General features: G+C 41.3%; 1 long non-coding RNA gene across 2 annotated transcripts in view; it reads left to right on the top strand.

Moving 5' to 3' along the window:
* Nucleotides 1–1243: 1243 nt before the first annotated feature.
* LOC122464506 overlaps nucleotides 1244–23022 on the top strand; it is a 58064-nt gene continuing 36285 nt past the window's right edge. Inside the window, exons 1-3 of one of the 2 annotated variants that reach the window (XR_006288599.1) lie at nucleotides 1244–1390; nucleotides 5514–5551; nucleotides 20394–20572. This is a non-coding gene — a long non-coding RNA (uncharacterized LOC122464506). The remainder of the gene's footprint in view (nucleotides 1391–5513; nucleotides 5552–20393; nucleotides 20573–23022) is intronic. The other variant, XR_006288600.1, reaches the window with a different exon arrangement.

The following is a 23022-nucleotide window of genomic DNA, read 5'->3' as shown; positions in this document are numbered from 1 at the left end:
CTGAGTGACATCCTGAGAGAGACATGACAGCTTTCTCAGAAAAAGAAAATCAGTATGAAGTAATATATAGTTAACTATCTTCCTTAACTCTACCCTTACCTGAGCTTATACAGAATAGCATTCTAAATCAGAACACCATTATCTGAAACAGATTTTGGTTAATAGTGGGTACACTAAAAAACTGTTTCTTGATTAACCCGGATAATATTAATATATATCACTCAAAACATGTAATTCCTATGTTGTAACTTTCACTAATTCATGTTTAGTGTCACCAAGGGATTGTGTGCCAGACCCTATGGTGGTGTATGTTATACAAATCATCAGATATATAGCTCAGTGAGCTTAACCATGCAGCTGAAATCACCACAAGGTAAGGGTGATCCTCCCATGCCACAGAGCCAACAGAGCCCATATACCACTTCCTCTCATGCTGCTGCAACAGTAGAGTTAAGAGGATGCCCCAGCAACATGCTGATTGTCAAATGTGTTTTCAACTCCTTGGGTCATCTGCAATCTCCTCAGGTTGCTGTAGCACAACACCAGGCACCAGCCCCTCACAGAACGGCAATAGGGTCAGGGCAGCGTGAGGGTGAGCACCTTTCACCCACCTTCTGACCTGCCCTATTGCAATTGCACTCCAGGATATCTCTGTTTCCAACTCCCATAATTTTATTACGTCTTGCGATATTTCATGTTTTACATAAAACCCCAGCTTGGAAAACAAGTACAGTACGTTTTCTAGACCTCATGGTTGGGGAGACAATCATGAAAATCTGACCCAACCGCATCCTAAAGGCTCAAAAACCAGAAGGCAAATGGAAAAAAAATGTAATGTTAATCTTATGATTTTTAAGCCAGTCTCAAATTTAGGGGGGGAGGTGGCTTGAATGTTTGTGGTTGCCAATTCTGGGGTATGGCCACATGTTCCTGTGACAGAATGTGAGTAACTTAAGGCTATGTCTGCACTGCACTTTTGCCAGTAAAACTTTTGTTGGTCACACACAAAAACACAGCCCTGACCGACAAAAGTTTTACCAATGAAAAGTGCCAGTGTGGACAGCGCCTTGTCAGTGGGAGACGCTCTCCTGCCAACAAAGCTACCAGCCCTCTTTGGAGGTGGTTTTATTCTGTGGTCAGGAAAGCTCTCTTCTGCCAACAGAGAGTGGCTACACTGTGTACCTGACAGTGGCACTGCTGTAGCTGCTGTCTCACCACTCTACGCACTTCCTAAGTGCCTCCACATGGGCCAAATTGACCACAGAATTGATTAAGCACCAGGTAATTAACCTATTAACAAGTGATTCAGCAGGAGGGAAGAGCTGGGAGAAAAGGCTGGAGAAACCTGGGATCTCACAGAGGGGAAATCTCCCAAGCATCTGGGGAAAAGGTAAAAGCTTTATGGGGGGGGGAGCAAACAATTGTATAGCATGTTGTAATTGAAGCACATAGTGTTGAATTTGCCATGGGGGTGTGTGAGGACTCTGCAACAAGGAGTGCAGGGTGAGGGAGCCCTGCCTTGTGTCAGTTCCAAAGGGAAGGAGAAAAAGGCATTTTGTGGTATGTATGGAAGTAGAATATGAGGCACATCATATATTGGCTTTCCAGAGGTTTCATGCTACTGCTAGCTTGTGGCACAGCATAAATTACAAGTAGATTTGTGACATGCTATCTGGTGTCACAGACCCCTTTCCCAATGGATTCAAATTGACCCCTGTGCTGAGAGCCAGCATGAAGCCTAGACACTAATTAAGTCAATGAGCACAGGGTTTGCCATTGTTTTGAGGCCAGGAAATGCATTTTTAGTGATTCAAGTCTGTGGATTTTTCTGAAAGGAGTTTTAAGGAAATATCCAAATGACAATTAGCTGTAGAAAGAGTTTTGAGTAGGAATTTAAAGGTAGGATGAGAGGATGCATGGAATATAGCAGAAAGGAGGCTTTTCTTCTAGAAAAGCAGTAAAGTTGCCCCCCAGCCACCCAAAAGTACTCACTCAAGAAACAGGAAGATGACACATTTATTGAGAAACTGACTCTTTGCTTCTGTGAATTAACAGAGTGTCATTGAAGACAAGAGAGCTATGCAGATATTCAATAGTTAAGATCTGGCCCATAGCTTGCAAGAGCAATGTCAGCATGGAACAACGTTTAGCTTAAAAATGGACTAGTGTAATGTCTGGGAGGTGGGCCAGAAATAGAACTACAGTAGATCTCTTCCTGGACAATAACTTAATTTCTTTTTTCCCTTTCTGTAACTAAAGAAGAAAACAGCCAGCAGCCCAGTTCCACAGGGAAAAGTGATCTCTTTAAAGATCTAGCTTCTTCCATTTTCTGTTTGTACACTTAAAAAAAAAAAACAAAAAAACTCCACCTTATTGGCTTTATCTAATCTGCACACAATTAGAAGTATAATAGAGAAAATATTGGCTGGCACTTTTGAAGGACACACTATCTCTATTCTCTTACAAGGAGGAGAATAAATCAGGGGATTTGTGATAACCTTTGTGCTGGTCACAGGTCTATTGGGTTTCTACCTATAAGCTGTGCCAAAGAATGACTTCTGTGTTCCCTACGGACAGACAAGAGTGATATATTCTGTCACCAAGAGGTTGTTTATCACAGAGCACAAACTTGAAAGTTAAGCCAGGTTTCTTGAGAAGTTTACTGCAGTGTGTAACTATCTCAGGAAACCCAGTCCAAGTTTTGATGATCCTAGGTTATGAAGGGCAAACTTATGGTTTTTGGGTGGAAATCAAGCGAGGCAGAGGCTTTACCTACACTGAAAAATTGCTTGGTTTATTGTGACAGAACACATGATACCTAAGGACTTGTCTACACAAACATTTAGCTTGCAGCTTGCTGGGGTGTGAACCTACTCTTCATTAGCCTGTCATGACATGCATTAACTGTCCATGTGGACCCTGCTAATATGCTAATAGTTCATTAGTGCACTTTGCTCTATCCCAGTCTGAAATGGGAGTAGATTAAAGCACACTCCCAAACTTGCCAACACTGTGTGCTAAATCTTGTTTAACATTATGTTCAGTAACCTTGAGATTGGTGAGAGCTAGACTCCTGGGACCTGATTGGGCACTCCTGGAGTGGACCACAGAGTGGGGGGGCTACAGGTACAGTTCCCCTGAAATGGTGTCTTGCAAACTGGTGTGCCTGAACAGGGTCCAGATTAGGGATAGTGGTACAAATTTGGAGTCATTTGTTAAAGAGATACAGGACCCAGGGAAATAGGTCATCTCCATAAAATTTACCTGTCCTGTTTCTTGCGCCCACTTGGGATTCAAACTATTGTGCTGATCGAGCCCAAACACATAGCTCATGCCTACTGTAGCAGAGGACGGCTTGACGTCCTCACATCCCTTCATCTATCAGATTGCTCCTCTCCCTGACCCCTCATACCTAAGAGAGGACAAGAGATGGCAGTCAGCAGGAGGAATGAATTTAGGGACAGGAAGAGAGCAGAAATGAGGGCTACAGAGCTGTCAGGAATGTGGTTACCAGCACCTCAACTGCCACCTGTCTGCCCTAAAACATCCCAATGGCCATGGAAGTGGGGAGGGGAACGGGGGATCTGGCAACTGTGGGGAGTGCAACTCTCAAGCTTACTTTGGCTGCAACCTCAGAAGCAGGGATAGGAGCTGCATTCCTGTTGCTGCTGCAGCTTCAGCTGTCCGAGAAGCTGGGCTGGTATCGTAGGTCCTGGGACAACTTTGGGGACAGGTTCCCTTGTTCCCTTATAAGCAGTGGGAAAGAAGTAGTGCAGAGCCTCTTATCTAAACCTACCCTAGTAGCTGGGGTACTAGCTCTGATCCCCTGAGCCAGAACTGTTGCAGCAGAAAAGGAATGAAGCTGATTTGAAAAATTACAACAAAACATTTCCCAGTTGGAATTGGCTGATTAATTGAAACTGAGAAATGCTGCTTCAATGCTTAGATTTGGACAAAGTTCCAACAGAGCCCTGGCTGCCAGGTCGATTCTTGTCAGAATCCTGTTTGATTTTCTGCCAGCTCACCTGCCCACCTCCTCAGAAGCCCATTTGGTGGGTGAGAGTCTGGGAGCCCCTTGGCTCCTCGGGAGCCTCTTGGCTCCTCAGCAGCCTGGATTTCCAGGGTGTGTGGTTCTGGGGCAGCCTGCCAGGTGCACTGCCCTGAAGCCAGGGCTCTGTTTCCTTTGTCACAGTTGGCTTTCATTCCAAATCAGAACACAACCAAATTTCAAAGTCCTCTGCAAAATGGAATTCTTTCTCTGTCCAACTCCAGAAAGGAGCTCTGTTACTGCCCCCTACACCTTCCCTTACCCTATCTTAGAAGGGTTTGGGGCAATTACAGGGGGTGACCTCAAGGTAAAGGTATCCAGGCTCCCCTTGCTGCTGCTAGGGTCAGAGGATGTCAGGGATCCTAGTTCCTGGGCTGCTCCCTGATGAGGGGAGGATCCTTGGGTCTCCCCTCACTCTAAGGATGCTGATGCTGAAAGAAGGAAGGGGGAACAATTATAGCTCCACTTCCTTAAAGGTGGAATAAGGAGCAAAAGAGAGGTGCCCAAGTGCTGTTTGTTACCACCTCTATTTGTGGAACCTGGACATGTATATATTTCATAAATAAAATAATTACAGCAGGAAAACATCTGACTCCCTGTCACTGATTACTCCTGCAAACCCCAAAATCTGATACTATTTTGTATCACAAGATTACAAGTGTTTTACCACTGAATTCAAAGGGAGAAGGAGCAGACCCTAAATTTGAGTTCTTCTGTCCAGTAACCTTGGTTTGGCGACACAGGAAGTGCCTTTGCTGCAGGGGCCTGTAGTTTCCTATTCACGCTTTCATAGACTCCAAGATTTTTGCTGTTATTGTACACCCTCTTTCCACTAGTTCCTTCTTATTCTCAGCTAAAGAGATGTCAAATCCTATATATTAAGCACTGATATAAATAAATTATGACCAGTAGGTGGAATGTTTGCAAGTCTTAGCAAAATGCTGCAGCGCTTGCTTGCAAAGTGAGGCCTTCATTTGCAAACAAGGACATGTTAATGAGAGTTCATTAGCCTGGAAAGTGGCTACTGCTCAGAGCAAGCACCCAGAAATATTACAGTACATTTATTTTTTTCTTAGAATTGAAGTTGCTAGCAGTTTTAACCTTTTTAATAAGGAGGAACTATGAACTCCTAGAATAAGCTATTTAACAAAGCTGGTACAAACACCAACAGAGCAATCTTTCTGAATATTGAAAGTTAATTGGTTACCTAGGTGCTTCTGAAAACTTTACCCAATGTGTTAAGTGTAAAATGAATCACTTGCTTAACCTTAAAAGTAGAACCAGCTCTAGGTTTGCAGGGCCCCCTGCTAAGTAAGATTTAGAGAACTGCAGGAGCTAAGATAACCTACGTAAGAATTGAGGGCTTTGTAACTTGACTGTGAGTGGTAGAAAAAGCTCTTCACTGCAGACATCTGATCTGTCTGCCACTCTGCGAGATGGAGATCTTTCTTTTTAATGTTTGCAGATGGAATCACATATCTGAGTTTGAAAATACCTGAATCTGTAAGTATGTCTTTCTCTGAGCACTCTGCTCCCTACGGAGGGAAGGCTGCTTAGAATATTGTGCTAGAACTGCCACTACCATCTCATATATTACCAGATGCAGTTGTATTAATCTGCCTAGAACTAGGAAGTAAAGAGGAAGTTAATAAAATATACAGAAGGTTGCCATGAAGTTCCTGTTGAGGGCTAGAAATTGTATGTTGGGCCATGAATGCTCACAAAATTGGGGTTGGGGTGCGGGAGGGGGTGAGGGCTCTGGTTGGGGGTGAGAGCTCTGTGGTACAGCCAGAAATGAGGAGTTCAGGGTGCGGGATGGGGCTCTGGGTTGGGGTGGAGAGTGGGGTGGGGAGGGAGAGGGCTCCGGCTGGGGGTGCGGGCTCTGGGGTGGGGCTGGGGATGAGGAGTTTGGGCTGTACAAGGGTGCTCTGGGCTGGGACTGAGAGGTTCGGAGGGGGATCAGGGCTGGGGCAAGGGGTTGGGGCATGGGGAGAGGCTCAGGGGTGCAGGCTCCAGGCAGCGCTTACCTCAAGCGGCTCCTGGAAGCAGCAGCATATCTCTTCTCCAGCTCCTACGTGGAGGCGCGGCCAGGTGGCTCTGAACACTGCCCCATCTGCAGGCACTGCCCCTGCAGCTCCCATTGGAGCACCGGAGGGGGCCATTGGAGCGCATAGGAGCCGGAGCGGGGCCATGCCGCTGCTTCCAGAAGCAGCCGCTGCTTCCAGGAGCAGCCCCTGACCCTGCTCCCTGGCTGGAGCACCGGAACAGGGCAAGCCCCAGACCCCGTTTCCCAGCGGGAGCTCGAGGGCTGGCTTAAAACAGCTGGCTGGCTGTAGTTTGCCCACCCCTGCTGTAGAGATAGGTCTTGCAACATTGTATGGAACAATGCCTAAATACCTCTAAAAATATGGGCCTAAGTCTGTCTCCCTTTCAAAAGTGACTTTGGCCCTTCATAGCGTCAGTCCCATTCACTTTCCAATCCTTTAAAAATCTGAGCCATAGAGGCTGTTTTCCCACCCCTACCACCTGAAAACCTAGTTTGCACATCCCTTCCGCAACCATGGAGTAGAGAGGCTACTGTAGAATGTGTGTTGGGGGCGGGAGGGTAGCAGGGAGCCTGCAGTAGTGTTATCCCCATCCCCTTGTTTGCTCCTCAGTGTTTAATTGAGAAAGTGTGAAGAGTGTATCCTCTATTACCTTATCAAAATGCATAACCTCAAAAAGAGAGGAAGGATGGTCTTGTGGCAAAGGCACGGGTCCAAGACTTGGGACATCTGGCTCAACTTCCAGCTTGGCCACAGATTTACCACGGGATCCTGGGTTAGTTACCTCCTTTCTGTATTTCAGTTCCCTGTCTAAAAATGGAATACCAATATTTCCTCTTTCCAGGTATTGTCTTGCCTCTGTATATGGTAAGCTCTTCATATGATCTGTCTGGAGCACTTAACACACTAGTGCTGTGATGTCAGTTGGGGCCTCTGTAATAAATAATAGGTGATTTACTAATCTTGGGCTTGTTCAAAAGAGTTAAGGGAGCTGAAATGAAATTTTAGGGGAGAAAAAAGGGCAAATGTATATTAACTCCCCGCCCCCACTTTCCCAGTACTTGTCCTGTCACTGATTCAGATTAAAAGTTGCCGGGGGGAGGGGGGGAAATACCCTTTTCCTCACCCTCCACTGATCTTTAGTATCAACTTAGCATGATATTCACACTGAACAGCACTTTCTGTCTTACATAAATTCAGAGTGCTGGTCTGAAAAAGAACTAGCACACTTCTCCTTTAAAGAGACATCGTCAAGTTAAAATGTTAAATATGCATTTTGTAAAAAGAAACATTAATAAAATCTAAGACCAACCTAATCCCAATAGAAATGTTTCCAATATCTATTTACATTTAATTTTCAAAGGAGTAAACATCTCCCTGTAGTGTTTGAACCCAAACACTGCAGAACCTGCAACCTGAAAGTGAAGCTGACAACTACAAATAAAGCAAAAAGAAAAGGAGTACTTGTGGCACCTTAGAGACTAACAAATTTATTTGAGCATAAGCTTTCGTGAGCTACAGCTCACTTCATCGGATGCATTCAGTGGAAAATACAGTGGGGAGATTTATATACATAGAGAACATGAAACAATGGGTGTTCTCTATGTATATAAATCTCCCCACTGTATTTTCCACTGAATGCATCCGATGAAGTGAGCAATATAGCAATTCAGAGTATTTCTATACATATACCTAGATTAGTGGTTCTCATCCACTCCACACTCAGAACACCCATTGATTTAGCTGGATCCCACCTCCTGTTTACTAACATGGGAAGGGTAGTGTTGTCATGATCCTCGGGTACCTGTTTGTGACCAAGTAGTTTCAAAGAGAGAAGGAAAAACAAGTTAAGGTCCATTCTTTCTGGAAGCACTAATTTTGCTACTGACAGAGTCCATGTATGGTTTATTTCATATCCACAGACAGGGAGTGTAGGGGAAAGAGGTTCGGAAGGAAAACTACTATGCTGGGAGAGATGTCTTGTTTATTCTTAACAAGGAAAATACATCTGCTGATTAGCTTTCCTTAATTGAGTTGGGATTATAATTAGTTCAATCTTCATCCCTAGACTGCATTTGTAATGAACTGTGTTTGTTTAGTCTTTCTGTGCTTTTCTGGCTTTTTCATAGCCTTGCTAAGCAAAAGATTTACTTTTCGCATTTGTTCATCCTATTGGGTTGGTTTAAAATAAACATAAAGGTCCTAAAATTCAGCAGGAAAAGGAGTTGTGTGTATCTTACTTAAGCAATGAACAGTTGAAAGAGAAGGATATTTATAACATTAAGGACTTGTAAATTGAACTTAACAATTTTTACAAGGGGCGGGGAGAAGTAAAGTATCTAAAGGTGATTAAACTATTATTCAATGTTAGATGGAAAAAGAAGAGAGGATTTGTAAAGAAATTGTGAGGAAAGGGTGGTGGAATCCCAGAGAGCTAAAAACCGAAGAGGAAGTTAAAAGTGGCTGATAGTTTAAAAAAAATAGGCTATAAAGGTGGTAAAATTCACTATTGGGGAAGTTGTTGAAATTCCATTGACTTGTCTCTAACAGCATTGTCTAATGGATAGCAATTACTTCTATGGATTTGTGCCCATTCACTGCAGGGCTAAATTTGGGCCCAGGGCTCATATTTTAGAGAACAGATGTGCCCTAGAGTGATGCACATCCAATATAGACATCATAGCAGGGTTTAGAAGTGGAAAATAGTGATGACTTGATTCTGACGGGTCAACAATTTTGCAACAAAAGGACAAGGATAATAGATCAGGTGTCTATGTATAAATGTCTCAGATTATGACTATTATGTGAGATGTAACTGGATTTATTCAGGATGCTAGGGAGATGCCTATTATGGAAATCTACTGACAATGAGTGAACCAATTTGAGGAAAAATTCTCAAATTCCAAATGCAAAACCAAACTGAGCCTGAACTTCTAAATTATTTAGAATACTAAATAGGCAATATAACCAAGAATTTAGAAGGAATATAAACCCTCATGTTTCAGGGCATACACAAGTCTATCTATTAGGGATTAAGAAGAAACACACCCTTGGAGCAAGTTATCCCATAACTGCTTACATCAGTGTTTCCTGCACTTTCTTCTAAACACCTGTTACTAGCCTCTATGTATGGCAGATGCTGGACTAAATGGATCACTGTTCAGATCCATTAGTGCAGTTACTATGTTCCTAAATATGACATAGCTGATATAAGTATCCTCCATTTCCCTAAGAAATTTCATGTCTTTACTGAACTCCCTCTTAAAATTTCAGCAACCTTTACTGGGCCAGCTACTCTCTTCAAACCTTATGTGCTGTAAACCTTTCTTTGGGGTCAGAAGAAAAGAATACTGTTTGTGGCACCATTTGGTCTAGAGAAGACCTGGATCATGTGAAAGTCAATTAGATAAATTGGCCAGAGCCTAAGAGAGTGAGTGCTCAAGCTTGGACTCCTAATGCCTTCTGGGATATCACAATGCAGAGAATGAGATGGGGTAGAGAGCATCTTTGGGATTAGGGTGACTCAAGGGTGAGGGAGTGGTAATTGAGTGACAAAGACATAGCAAGATAGGCCAGGGAAGGTAGAAGGATCTAGCTGAGATAGTGGGTGAGAGGGTGTGAAGGAGAAAATGGCATGTGGAAAATAAGGTTTGTGGATGAGAGGACAAGGAAGGCTAATAGATTTTTTTATTAAGTATCAAAACACTTTTAATCTTATCTGAAACAAACCTTTTTAGATGTATATCTCATTAATATGTAGCATATGAGGATAATAGTTACATAAAAGGAGATCTGAGCATTCCAGGCAGTTCAGAAGGAAGGGGCTGAAGGGTGGGGGACAATATTAGAAAAGCAGTGCCTTCAGTTACTTGTTTTATCAGTTAAATAAATGAAAATTGTGCACCCTAATACAGAGAGAGTGCCAGATTTGTCCTTGGTGTAATGCCACAGTATTTACTGAAGCTACATCCAGTTATGAAGTTAGTGTATGACTCTTAGTTAGACAAATTATCCAATTTTGTAGTAATTATAGATGCATTGGTAGCGCAAGAACTGCCTATTACAGAAACATAATGGGGTTAAAACAAAAGAAATCCAGATATATCTGTTTTTATAGGCTTTGCTTTTATTAGTCAATATGCAAATACAGTGGGCAATTACAGGAAGTGCACCATGGGATTTCAGCAAGCACTCAAATAAAAATGAAAAGCTTTCAAAATCATTGTTAACCAACTCAAAGAGCTTTAATCATTTTTTTATACAGCTGTACTGTAACAAATCATTCTGACAAAAGCGCCACCCTTATTTTTTATTATGTCTGAACTCAGCTCTTGGTGCCTTTATCTAATTGAGGCATAAGCCTAGTAAACTGAATTTGGTAGGGTATTGATTGTTTCCTGTACCTCTTTTAAAAAAAAAAATCTTACATCATCAATCACTTTCACAGATCATTAACTTTGCTGTACTTTTTATCCAAACTTCCCCTGAATTGACAATCATTTTCAGACCTTGCATCAGTCAGTCAAGTTGATATTACAACATAGACCATACATTTTACAGCTTTATCTCAGAGTTGCTGCCCCATCATTCAAAAAACTTTATACACCATTTGTCAAGTGGGATCACAAACCCACATCTATTCCTTTTGTGAATACATTCCCTTCCTTTCTCAGTTGTCCTTTTCTGTGTTTTTTATCTGTCCCTTTGTTTCTCTTTGATTTGGTAAAAGGATTTTGATCATCTTGAAATATATGGAGGCCATTGCTTAACATGAACATAAGACCTCATAGCTCTGTTTCTTTAGAAGAATATGTCATCAGTACTTTGACTTTGAAATCATGAAGTATTTTATGAAAGATCTATCAAATGCCTTTCTTTTCTTCCCCATAGCTCTGATGTCTCCTCTTCACAAGACATGCAGTATACACAGAATCCCAGGGATAATCTGAGGCTCTTAAGGGCTATTGACGTCAACAGAGTTATGCAGATTTATACCATCTGAAGATCTAACCTTATGTCTATTACAAAATCTCAGGTGAAGTCCTGACCCTGTTGAAGTCAATGGGCAAAATTCCCACTGTCTTCGGCTGTCAGAATTTCACCCCAGGTTTCTACTTGAAATCAGAATGACTAGCTATTGTAGTGCTGCATAGCCACATGTTAGCACTAACTTATTTAACCTGTGATTGCTTTTACAAAGTTATTATTTAAATAAAGGAGTTATCTTTATCTGGCTGCTTGTTGTCATGGATCAGGGTGCTGAAACATTTTGGATATATCTGAACTAGGATGACTTACTGTCCTAAGAATAATTCACATTAGTTCATGTCTACTTCAATTCCTCTTATTAAGTAAGTGTAGAAATTAACACAAATAAACCAATGCAGGTGTGAAGAATATAATCTAATCTTTGAATAGTTGGCAAATCCAATAGCTCAACTGTGGGACATGGAGTCCAATAAAAAAGCAATGTTGTTATTCTAGGCAGTCAATTCTTCTAGGAGACATCTTCATTATTCATTGGCAATAACCTAACTTGAAGTTTTCTTCAAGTAGCATTAACATTTGATGATAGAAAATGAAGGCCAATAAGCAGGATGGTGTATGTGGCTGTGTAAAAAGAATGGGCCTTTGGGAAACAGAAGAGCTGAAGCTTCAGTTGTAACAATTATATTTTTATGGCTCAAGACAGAAATAAAATGTTGAAATGGGAAATTAATGCAGAGGCTTAGTTGGAATGCTATGAAAAACATAGAAGCTGGGCATATAAAATCATTTTCATACATCAGTGTGTCTGTTTATGAATGAGCAATTACATAGGAGCTAAGAATTATACAGGAGGTTACACTACTTCATTTTCTGTCACAGCAAAATGCTGGGAAACCCTTCATTAAAAATCTACATTGCATGAGTTCTACTTACAGGAAGTTCTCATGCAGATTATAGTAAGTGCTGAATCTTTTATGAGTTACAGGTTAGTGTCTCTGACTTTTGTCTTGGTGATGTCATGGTCGTGTATGCAAAGGAACATTAATGAGCTACTGTGAGCATCAAAGTAAACTGTGATACAGTATTACTTGAGACAAAGTGTCATTTCTATGCCTAAAAATGCACAGGTTAGCAAAGAGAAGGTGTGGGGAGGTGGAGAGAATCAAATAACACACTGTCGTTTAGAAATTAATTACAATAGGTAACTCTCCCCTTTCCTGCTGTAATAACACTTAAAAATAATTTATGTATCCAAATCTCTCTGGTGGCTAGTCAGAATACAGTAGACTTGTTTTGGTTTTGTTTTCAATTTGTCATGCTGTTGTGCATCCAGGCTAAAAGAGGTCTATAATTACTGGCAGCAGCAGTTAGCAAAAGCTTGGGATGCTCTATGGTGTGTAGGTTTTAATTTCCTAAACCTTATTTACAAATCCTACATACTCTACTGAACACTGAAGTTAAATGTCATCTTTGATTTAGCTCATTTGATTAGGAATGTTTAGGCCAAATACTTAGGTTCACATTTCTACATGTGCGTGGTGCTACTTTGTTCTTTTACTACCGCATGTGAAAATCCCCAGGTTACACGCACAATAGCGGATACTGGTGTCTAAGCTGATTACCTTCCTGGACAGGAAGTCTGGGGGAGGGGTGATGCAGAAGCCCAACTTCTGGTATATCAAAACAATTGGAAGTGCATCCCTGAACAAAGAGAATCTCTATCAAGCACTTTGGGAACAGAGTGATTTACTGAACACCACTACAGGCGTGTGCATATCTAACTATGCATATGTACTGTAGGAGATTTGAGCAGGCATCTGGGTATCTGGGCACAGTTATTAATTTATATTTTTATATTACAGTATTGCATAAATGCCCCAAACGTAATCAGGGTGAAACCATTTTGTTTGGGTTTGTACATACCCTTATTAACAAACCATCTTTACTCTAAAGAGCTTCCAATCTAAATAGACAAGTCCGAGAGGATGGGAGACCATTCTTTTTCCTATCTCCACTTTACATATGGGGAACTGAGGTCCACAGAGGTTGTGTGACTGTGCCCAAGGTCACACAGGAAGTTGATGCAGAACCAGGAATTGAACCCATGTATCTTAAGTCAAAGTCCGATGCCTTAACTAAAAGGGACCCAATCACTTAGCTGCGTTGATACTACAAACCAGACTCTTGATGTGTATATATACAAATATACCATATTTCAAAAGAGATGCCCACCTGTAAACTACCCTTTTGAAACACAAGGCAAGAAATATAAAGAGAGAACAGCTGTGATAGCAGCTAAGAGCCAAATTACAAAAAGGTTCCCATATGAATAACTAAATTAAATATAATTCCATTGTTAACTTCCAGAATCCTCTTGGTTTGGTTTTGTTTTTTTAAATAATCTAAACTGGCATTTTAAATGAAAATGAATTTAAGACTATCCAAAAAGTTTAAGCTCCCCTTCACTCTATCATCACTGGTGGACTCTTGGCTTCAGGTTGCTCCTGAAGTAGGATAGTATCTTATGCTGCCCCAATGCTGGCTTTAATTTAGTTTAAGACGTATCTTGCACAAGGCAGCATCTTAGAAGGCTTTCTCTGATTCATGAAACACTAGCACAGAGACTAGGCACCATATAAGAATGTGGAGAGTAGTTGCAGCTGCAATAAAACTTCCTCATAGTGCGTTAGTGACTTTGGTGCCTTCTCTAGCTTGCTACATCACTACTCCTCTGCAGACAAAGTCCAAATGCGCTCCCGTCTTCTCCTGTTCCTTTCCCTATAGCGCCCCCACTCAACAGAAGGTAGCATCAATTGCTGCATCATTTCCCCCACCAGCAGGAGATGCTGTGGGAAGCCTGAGGAGACTGTATAAACAGTTTATCTTTGACTTCATGAAGAGGCAATTTTTTTTATTTCGAAAGAATAGATAAACATACTGCTAACTCTACAGTAAACAGGTATCTATTGCTGAAAATTGCCAATTTAACAGTAATCAGCCCAGTAAATCAGGAGGAAAATGCTCTGTGGATTTTAATAGCCAGGCCGTTTTTAGTGTGGGGGTAGTTCTCCATCCAATTCAATTATTTTGCATACAGGTCACAAAAATAAACTTAACCTTAAAGAGCCAATAGGACTGCAGTGGGTCAAGAAAGTTTGGGCAGAATTTCTAATCAAGACTTGCTGACTGACATGCAGAAATATTAGAATACCCATGACATTAAAGACAAGATGCTGAATGTGTCAACAGGAAGCTTTTACTATTTTTTTTTTAATACCATGTTTTTATAATGCATTTGTTTCTGTTGAACAGTTTTCAGCAAACCACTTTTCTGGGTTTTTTGTCCAGCGACTATGATGCAGAAGCACATCAGTCACCTCATGCTGCACAACATAATGCAATGAGATTTCCATAAATCTGAACAACTTAAATGGGAAGCCAAGCGTCAGCCAAGCGCAGTGGTGGTCAAAGTGCAGACTGCAAGTCAAATACAGCCTACTGAGCTCTTAATGAGGCTCAGCACTACCCTCCACTTTCGTAGGGAGTGATGGTGTTTGCAGACATGGCTGTTCGGGGCCACTTAGATCAAATCAGAGTACTGCGTGCTGAGATGTGTAGTCTGTGTGGGCTTCACCTCCCTATTAAAGACATAATGGCAGCGATCTGCTCTATTTCACGGGCAAGATTCTGTCACTCTAACTTGCACTGAGTACTACTGTACTTTAATTTGCAAGTTGTCCTATTGCCTTCCGTTGGGTTGCGGACAACTTGCAAATTAAAGTACACCTGGGTTTCCTCCATTTTTGAGGAGTTAAATGGTATAAATCAATAGTAGATAAATCTGCAGTACTTAGATTTCTTACTTGAATGGGGGTTTTGCTTGAGTGAACAGTAGAGTTGTCTGCCAACCTTGTCTCTGAGTAACAACTTCAGGATTTATTTTATTATTTAAAGGCTTTTCTGCGGCACTCATCCCCACTGTGCCAGAGCACTTCACAAACATAAATACATTTAGCCTCATGTCAATCCCTGAAGCATGATTAAAATTTGGCCCAAAGTGACTAAGTTGTCAGGCGAGTTGACTATTCACTGATATGCTCTTCGTCTCTTTATTTGCTATACAAGCAGTCTAATCATCTTAATGCTTGGCGTAACTAAAGCGTGGCTCCTTCACTCTGTCTGCAACCAGACTTCTTTTGAACCAAGCAGATTGGCACGTGGCTGACTTTGCTGTCAGTGTGTACTCTCTGCTGCTCTTTAGACAGCTGGCAGCGATCCCAGTCTCTTCCATTCTGGAGATCCTACAATTCAGGTTCATAGCTGCCTAAGCCTCAGATGTTCGTTAAATTATGTAAAATCCAGGGAGAGAGACAAGAAAACGATAGAAAGCATTAGCAGTTCTTGGGGGAGTTTAACTGTTTAGACTACAATTGAGCAAACAAAGTCTGAAAATAAATTGTAGAGCACATGGAAACTGATTTTTTTTTTGGTCTGTTTTCCAAGCCTGCATCTCTGAGAGAACAGTCCCTTATGGGAAATAAATGTAATTTGCTGTCTAATTGTTTGAAATAACAGCCATGGCCAAGAGTATGGTTGTGAAAGGTAGTATCAAGAGTAGAGCGCGCTCTCTCTCTCTCTCTCTCTCTCTCTCTCTATATTTGTCACTTTTGTAATTGCCACCTTTTTTTCCCTTGTGGAGTTGTATTCATTTTTCTACAACGCACAGTCAACCTGTGGAACTCCTTGCCAGAGGATGTTGTGAAGGCCAAGACTATAACGGGGTTCAAAAAAGAACTAGATAAATTCATGGAGGATAGGTCCATTAATGGCTATTAGCTGGGGTGGGCAGGTATGGTGTCCCTAGCCTTTGTTTGCCAGAAGCTGGGAATGGGCAACAGGGGATGGATCACTTGATGATTACCTGTTCTGTTCATTCCCTCTGGGGCACCTGACACTGGCCAATGTCACAAGACAGGATACTGGGCTAGAATGACCTTTGGTCTGACCCAATATAGCCGTTCTTATGTTCTTAAGTCGTGCTCTTTTAAGTCCTATTTTTCCCCAAAACAAAATGTCATCATGTATGTTAACCCTACAACAAAACTTTGATGGCATAGTTTCCTGTGAAACACCTCGCATGCTGAATGTCACAGTTTTAGATTTAACTGCACCTTTTTCTCCCTTTTCCTAGTCTTCCCAACAACACCCACTTAAAGCTCTCAGGTTTCTTAGTTGTCACCTGTCTTGGAAAGGAACCCCCATCTCTCTCCCACCAAACCAGTAGTTTAGACTTGCAGTCCTCTTCATGGTGATTTCCCCCCAGCTGGTCTGAGCAGGGTCCAGCAACTTTCTCCAGAGGTTACAACAGTGTCTGTCAGTTTCCAGCTAGTCTTCACAAAGCAAAAGACACTTTTTCTTATAGTCAAAGCATTCCAGAGAAAACAAACAAGTTCCTGTCCACATGCTAAAAGCTTACCAGAGGTCACCTATCAATCTTATGAGGCTCTAGTAAGCCAAAATCTTTCCAACCCTCTGCAAAGGTTGTCACCCCTCCTCCCCCTTGGACAGAAGGTCTGAATCAAAAGAAGGCTCTGTCAGTTGAAACTCAGCCTTTTTATATAAAAAAAACCCTTCTTTGTCTGTTGGTCTCTGGAAAATCCAGTTTGAGCCAGTATTTGCAAGCCACCCCAGGGGTGGTACCTCGCTGTAGGTGTTTATTATTTCAGTTACTAGCACCCACCACTACTTTTAGTTCCCAGAGAAGCTGTGGTAACCTTCTCCCCCTTCCCACTCGCCTGGACAACCCTGGGAATTGCATACACTTCCTGGCCCACAGTGATTCACAGATGATTCATAAACTTCACACAAATGACGCACATGCCCTTGCAATATCTGTCATACTGAATGCAACTTAAATGACAGTCTGCAGAAACGGTGTCTCCCAAAGGAGGGGTTGAATGTACACAAATTTGTGCTCTGTTTTTTTCCTGAGACACCTGCCGTGACCCTGCTGATACATCCAGTAAGAAAAAATATTTGGCATCGGCTTTCTTCCTAAAAACTTAATAATGGAAAATGTTCCCTTCGTATGTATGTAATTCTTTTTGGGCTCTGCAGGGAGAGCGGGGAAGAAGACTGAATGTGCCCACTCTCTTGATTCTTCTGCTCACTCTGATTCCCAGAGCGATAAATACCTCCAGCTCCTCTTTGAACCTTTGTTTTAGGGTGAGGGAACTTTCCTAGGGGTGTGAACTGGAGACAGCTGGGCTCTTTCAGCTCTATTCTCTACTCTGAGAGCTTCTTTATTTCCTCAAAGTCTTCCTCAATTGTTGTTCCCCAGGCCCTCCAAAGACAGCACCCTCTTGATGAGACAAAGAACTGATCTTCTTTTAACCCAATAATAGGTGGTATTTTCCCTGTTATTTCTACTACTATTTAGTAGTAGTATATCTTCCAAATTATTTACGCATACATTTAATTCACATATTCCTTTAGTGGGAATAAGCTCACCAGCGTAAGCCCTGAATTTTGCCTATTTACTTTTAAGTTGGACACTGACACACAAGCCAATGTGTTATAAGACTTTCTCTGGCAATTCTAAAAAAGTAATCAACCCGTTTGCTTTCAGATAGTGCAGTCATCTTCTGCTGCAACGTTATGCATTGCTCCTATGAAGAATTCATCTGAATTAGTGGTACCATTGTCACACTGTTTCTCCATGCTATGCACATGCTCTGCTGCTGCTTGTGAACTCTTGCAGAGTAATGTAATCCATTGCAATTCTGGTATCTTTTCCAATATGCTGGACATTTTGTTGGTTGCCACAGCATGTCTGGCTCCATGTGCTGTTTTTGCAAGACTCTCTGGATTTGAGCTTCACATACCTTTCTGCCTCAGGTAGTGTTTTTTTTTTTTCTTGCAGTATCTTGGATTTTCAGTCATGTCTACAGTAGCATAAACATGTCAGAGTAGCATAAACTTCATAAGCTTTATTCAGGACAGGTAACTTCCATTGCTTGGCAAATTTTAAATGCTTTATCAAGGGTTAATCCTGGGTCTTCCAGTAGAGTCTCTGAGGTATTATTTTTTCCAGATTCCAGTCATGATCGGATCTCTTATCAGGGACTCTGTTAGCTCCCAAAATTTCAAGGTTTGGTCTGCAGCCTGGGATCAGTCACAAACTCTTCTATAGTTTCACCTTCCTTTTGTTCTCTGATTTTAAAAACAACTTTCATGTTTTGTTTTTTGTTTTTTTTACATGGAGTGCAGTGCTCTTCACAGTGTACTACAGTTTCATAGTTAGCTTTTTCTACCTGAAAACTGTTGAAGACATCATGTGAATCAGAACCAACCACTGTCCAAAATAAGACTACCTTCTGAATGTCTTCCTTTTTTTACTGGCACATGTTGATTGAAGCAGTGTTTGAATTTTCTCCAGTAGTCTTCCATGTATACAAAGAGTTTCAGCTCTGCTGGAGCTTTTAACTGCTTTTTTCTTCCATTCAGGATATTTTTTTAGTTCTTCTTTTTATGTTAATTGACTTTGGAAGCTCCCCTCAGTGTCCTAATCCAATTTCATTATCCAGTGAGGACCACTGGAGTCAGTTTCAAAAGGGTAAGTAGATATTGATCTGCTGTGTGAAACTCTATTACATGGTCTTCTAAACACTTGGAGTAAACCCTAAAACTATTATACAATGTTCTGGTGATGCAAGTTGCATATTAAACAAGACCAAGAGTGAACCTAACAATCACCTAAAGATTTATATTCTAAAAACTCTAGGGTTAACCTACCTGCACAGTAAATATATTGGTATTGCAAATCTTTGGCTGCATGTTTGTGAAAAAGAGTGCACTATCTATTTAAGGTACAGGCTGGAGGCTGCAACTGGGATGTAATCAAGGATTGCTTGTCTTGCCCTAGAGATAGAATATGTAACCAAGAAGAAACTGAGTGAGAGAGGGGGTGAGAAGAGAAGCCATGCTTCGCTCAGGTTCTAGGGAGCAAGCTTCCCAGCCTGGATAGACAGACTTGCACTAGCAGGGCTCAAACTTGTATGTTAAAGATAATAGTACTTCTAAGGCTGCAGCTTGGGCTCTTGAGCCTAGGTGGTCAGGTGGGCTTGAGAGTCCAAGGTGTGGGATGAGCCACAACATTCACACTACTAGTTTGAACCCACTAGCCTGAGTCTGTCTTCCTTTGCTAGGAGGCCTGCTAGCATAACTCTGTTTACCAGCTACAGTGTAGACTTACCCTAGCAGACCAGCCAAACCAAAGGCTTTGTTATGTAGGCTTTAAGTTTGGAAGCTGAACTAGGGTTCTGAGGTGAAGACCCTATGAACGGTTCATTTTAATTACTCCTTCCCTGAAGCCTTCTTAAAAGAGGATGTGGCATTTTGTTATGTGTGTTAGCTTCTCCTTTCCCTTGGGCTTTTAAGTGATTCAATTTCCCCTACCTGGGGTGACAATAAAGGTGGAGCCCACCTGCAGCACCACACTGTGCTCAAGGGGGTCTGCACAGTTTGGCTGCCCCTTTACAAGGTTCCACCATGTATTTATGCATAAAGCTTATGTGTGTGAACTCAACTCAAATGAGGCTTATAAGTTTTCAAAACTGGCATCACAGCAAACTGCTTCGGGTTTGTCTATCTCCATGTTAAGATTTTCAAAAAAGGGGCGTTTGTGTTTGGGATTGTGTGACACATTCTATTACTCCAGTGCAAACTTCTGTGGGGTTACATGGATGTAACTGAGAAACATTATTTTAAGAGAGATGAGACCTGATTCAGAGCCCCTGAATACAATGGGGCCTTCAGTGGGCTTTGCATCAGGGCTATACGAATAATAACTTTCCCCACATTCTATAGGGACCGTAGCAAGCATACTCAACCTTTGCATTTTTTAGGAAACTCCTGGGTCATTACTTTTTTTAAATTACCTCTTCACACCATTACATAGCAATTTATTGGTTGGGTTGGCTGCGAGAGCATCCTGACACTTAAAGTACATATCTAATTGTGATGTCCTTAATTTAAATCAGAATCATTTTTATTTCTATTCAATAGCTATATCTTTGTCATGGAATTGATGACTGCTTAAAATTATAATTCTAGGACAAAACACTAATTTGTAAGATGGCTAGGATTTTTCTGCAAAATAGTTTTCATAACAATAAAATCATATATACTCATGTCTTAGGCTTTTATTTGTAATCCTATTAGTCTGTAAAAAGATTTGTAATCATTTATTGCAGTGAAATCATTTTCATTTCTCCTAATGATGTCTATTCAATTTTCATTGGTTTGTGGAGCACTTATCTATTCTACAGAGAACTAGGGTTGGAAGTCATGAAGGCGCCCCCATCAAGAGCAGAATGTACTTGTGAAACTGTGACAGGTGTGCTTGGGTGAAAGCTGTTCCTGATTACTTCAATCAGATGTGCAAGGCAATATATACAAAAGTCAGTGATATTAAGCAACTGTCAGGCAGGTACAGTAAAACTCTTTTTCCTGGTAATTGCATGTGAAAGAATTAGAACCGCAAAACCCGTGGAGATTGGTATTTTTGTGCTCCACAATGCAGTAATTCAGTAAACTAAAAATTGAAACCTGACATTTGTTGGCTTTTAAGATTACTAGTAGTCAGCTACAAGGTCAAAAACAACATATAATGTTTTCCTATCTGATTTATGTTCCTAACCCCTGTAAAATATCAAATTGAAAGTGGCAAAGAGCAAATCTCCTGTGCCTGAATGTTTCAAGGGAACCTTTGCCATGTGACCTGCAAACCCTTGCAGAACATCATTTTTGCTGACACAGTAGTGATGCTGTTTAGATGTTGGTAAATCTCAACACACCACATGAATTTTGGTGACATTTACTACCCAGATCCCTGCTTTTCCTATTGCTGTCACAAGCATATTTGTTCACATACCAATTCCTCATTCTAAAATTAAACACATCAATTTATACTTCTTGCAGGTGTGGTGTTGGAGAATGACATCTGTGCAGCCACCTGCGGCTCAGTCCCTCAAGGATGTCTGCCATATAGTTTGTGATTTGACACTTGCTCATAAAATATTGTATATGGTGTGCTTGGCCAGCATAAGAAGGAATGATATAAATCACACACTGCTAGCCTATGAATTTCTTCTTTTTTCTTTTGTTTTTAATTGTCCAAGGCAAATATTCATTGCTTGAGCTCTGATAAGTTAGTTCACCTCTGAAATGTGAACCTGGATTGACATCAATGCTAAGTGATATCAGTCAGAAACTAATTCGCGTTCTCTAGTTTTTACAACCTGTTAGATGTTACTGCATTACGGGGGGAGGAAAAGCTGAGGTCACCCAACAAAGCTGTCTCTCTTAGTCTCACCTTCTGTGACAAAATGCCACGAGCCTAGTGCTGACACAGCATGCTGATCCCTAAGGTACTAGCTATTTGCACCCCTGGAGTGGACTTAATTGAGATGGGGGCTCAAACACTTAATTAGGCAGGAGGCTGACAGGCTAATGAGAACAATCGACCCATCATCTGGGAACAGTTAAAAGAGAGGAAGGAAGTGCAAGGGAAAGAGGCTGGCAGGGGGCAGGAGATGCAGGATGAGGAAATCTTTCCCCCTCCCTTCCCAGAGAGTGGGCTAAGGGGGAAGTTGATGCCCCTCGTTGTTTGCTGTACTGATGAACTGGTGGGGAGAACCTAATAAACAACACACTAGCACTTATAAACCTGCAAAGCATCCAGCCTGTTTGTGGTGGTCCACAGGGCACAGTAGGTATCCCTGTCACATCTTCCTGCTTTGCCATTGTCTTTTAATCCTCTGTCTGTCCATCTTCCCCCTCCACAAAATATCAAGTTGTCTGTTGAACTTCTCTGCACTGTTAGCACTGGCCTATATGTATGTATGTATGTGTGTGTGTGTGTGTATATGTGTGTATATGTGTATGTGTATGTGTGTGTGTGTATATATATATATATATATATAGGATGGGGAATGTCTTTTCAAACAAAAGTGTGTTTGTGATATATGTATTAGGGCTAGTTGGGAAAAGATTCGTTTTCTTGTGGAAAAATTACTTTTTTTGCCAAAAAGTGCTAAGAACTATTAAAATATTGCCCAAAAATGGGGGGGGGGGGGAGGAAATGATGGTTTCAGGTTTTCTAATGAAAAATCTCTATACTTTTTAAGTAAAACAGCTAAAATATAACTAATTTAATCAAAAACCCAATTATCCTTAAAAAAGTTGGATAGAAAAATTTCAGTCAGCCCCCCTACTTGCCTTTTATTTTAAGTCTGCTGTGATAGTTATTTCAAACACAGTCTCCAACTCTGAATATTTTCCAGTCAGGTCCTCAAAGGAGAGAATTCTATCATTTCCCTCAGAGCTACACACATGTTCTTTGAAACCTCCATTTCTGTACTTGCAGTTGCTGTTATGCATACTTTACAGATCTGCTTTCAGCTAAGAAATGTGCAATATCAATACAGTTGTCTGGCTAATTTCTGTCACATTTCCTGTGAATGGGTGACTCAGTGGGACTGTGCCTATCTGGCAGCTCCCCTTTAGACAAATGTTACCTTTGGTTTGCTACCTTTGCATCCATCATGATGGGTTCAATCTGAATAGAGCAGCTAATGCTCAATGCATTTGCTCTGTGGCCTGAATACTTATTTTAGTGCCACCACTGCTTGTGGGTGGGTGGGTGGGTAGGACAGTGTGATGGAGTCCCTCCATCCCTTCCTTAAACAAAATGAATATAATCTTTTGACACTTTTTTTTTTTGATGGACCAGTTGCTGCCCTGCATTGTTAACACATCTGCTGCCAATAGATATGCTTGCTCTGTACATCTTAAGGATGCCTTATCTTTGTGTGCACTGTTTCTGGAGGTGTCTCTGCTATGATCTATTAAGATAGTTCTTGCCAAGTATGGTGCTTG

Source organism: Chelonia mydas, chromosome 2, assembly GCF_015237465.2.
Source record: "Chelonia mydas isolate rCheMyd1 chromosome 2, rCheMyd1.pri.v2, whole genome shotgun sequence".
NCBI classification, from domain to species: domain Eukaryota; kingdom Metazoa; phylum Chordata; order Testudines; family Cheloniidae; genus Chelonia; species Chelonia mydas.
This window is presented reverse-complemented; position numbering and strand designations above follow the sequence as displayed.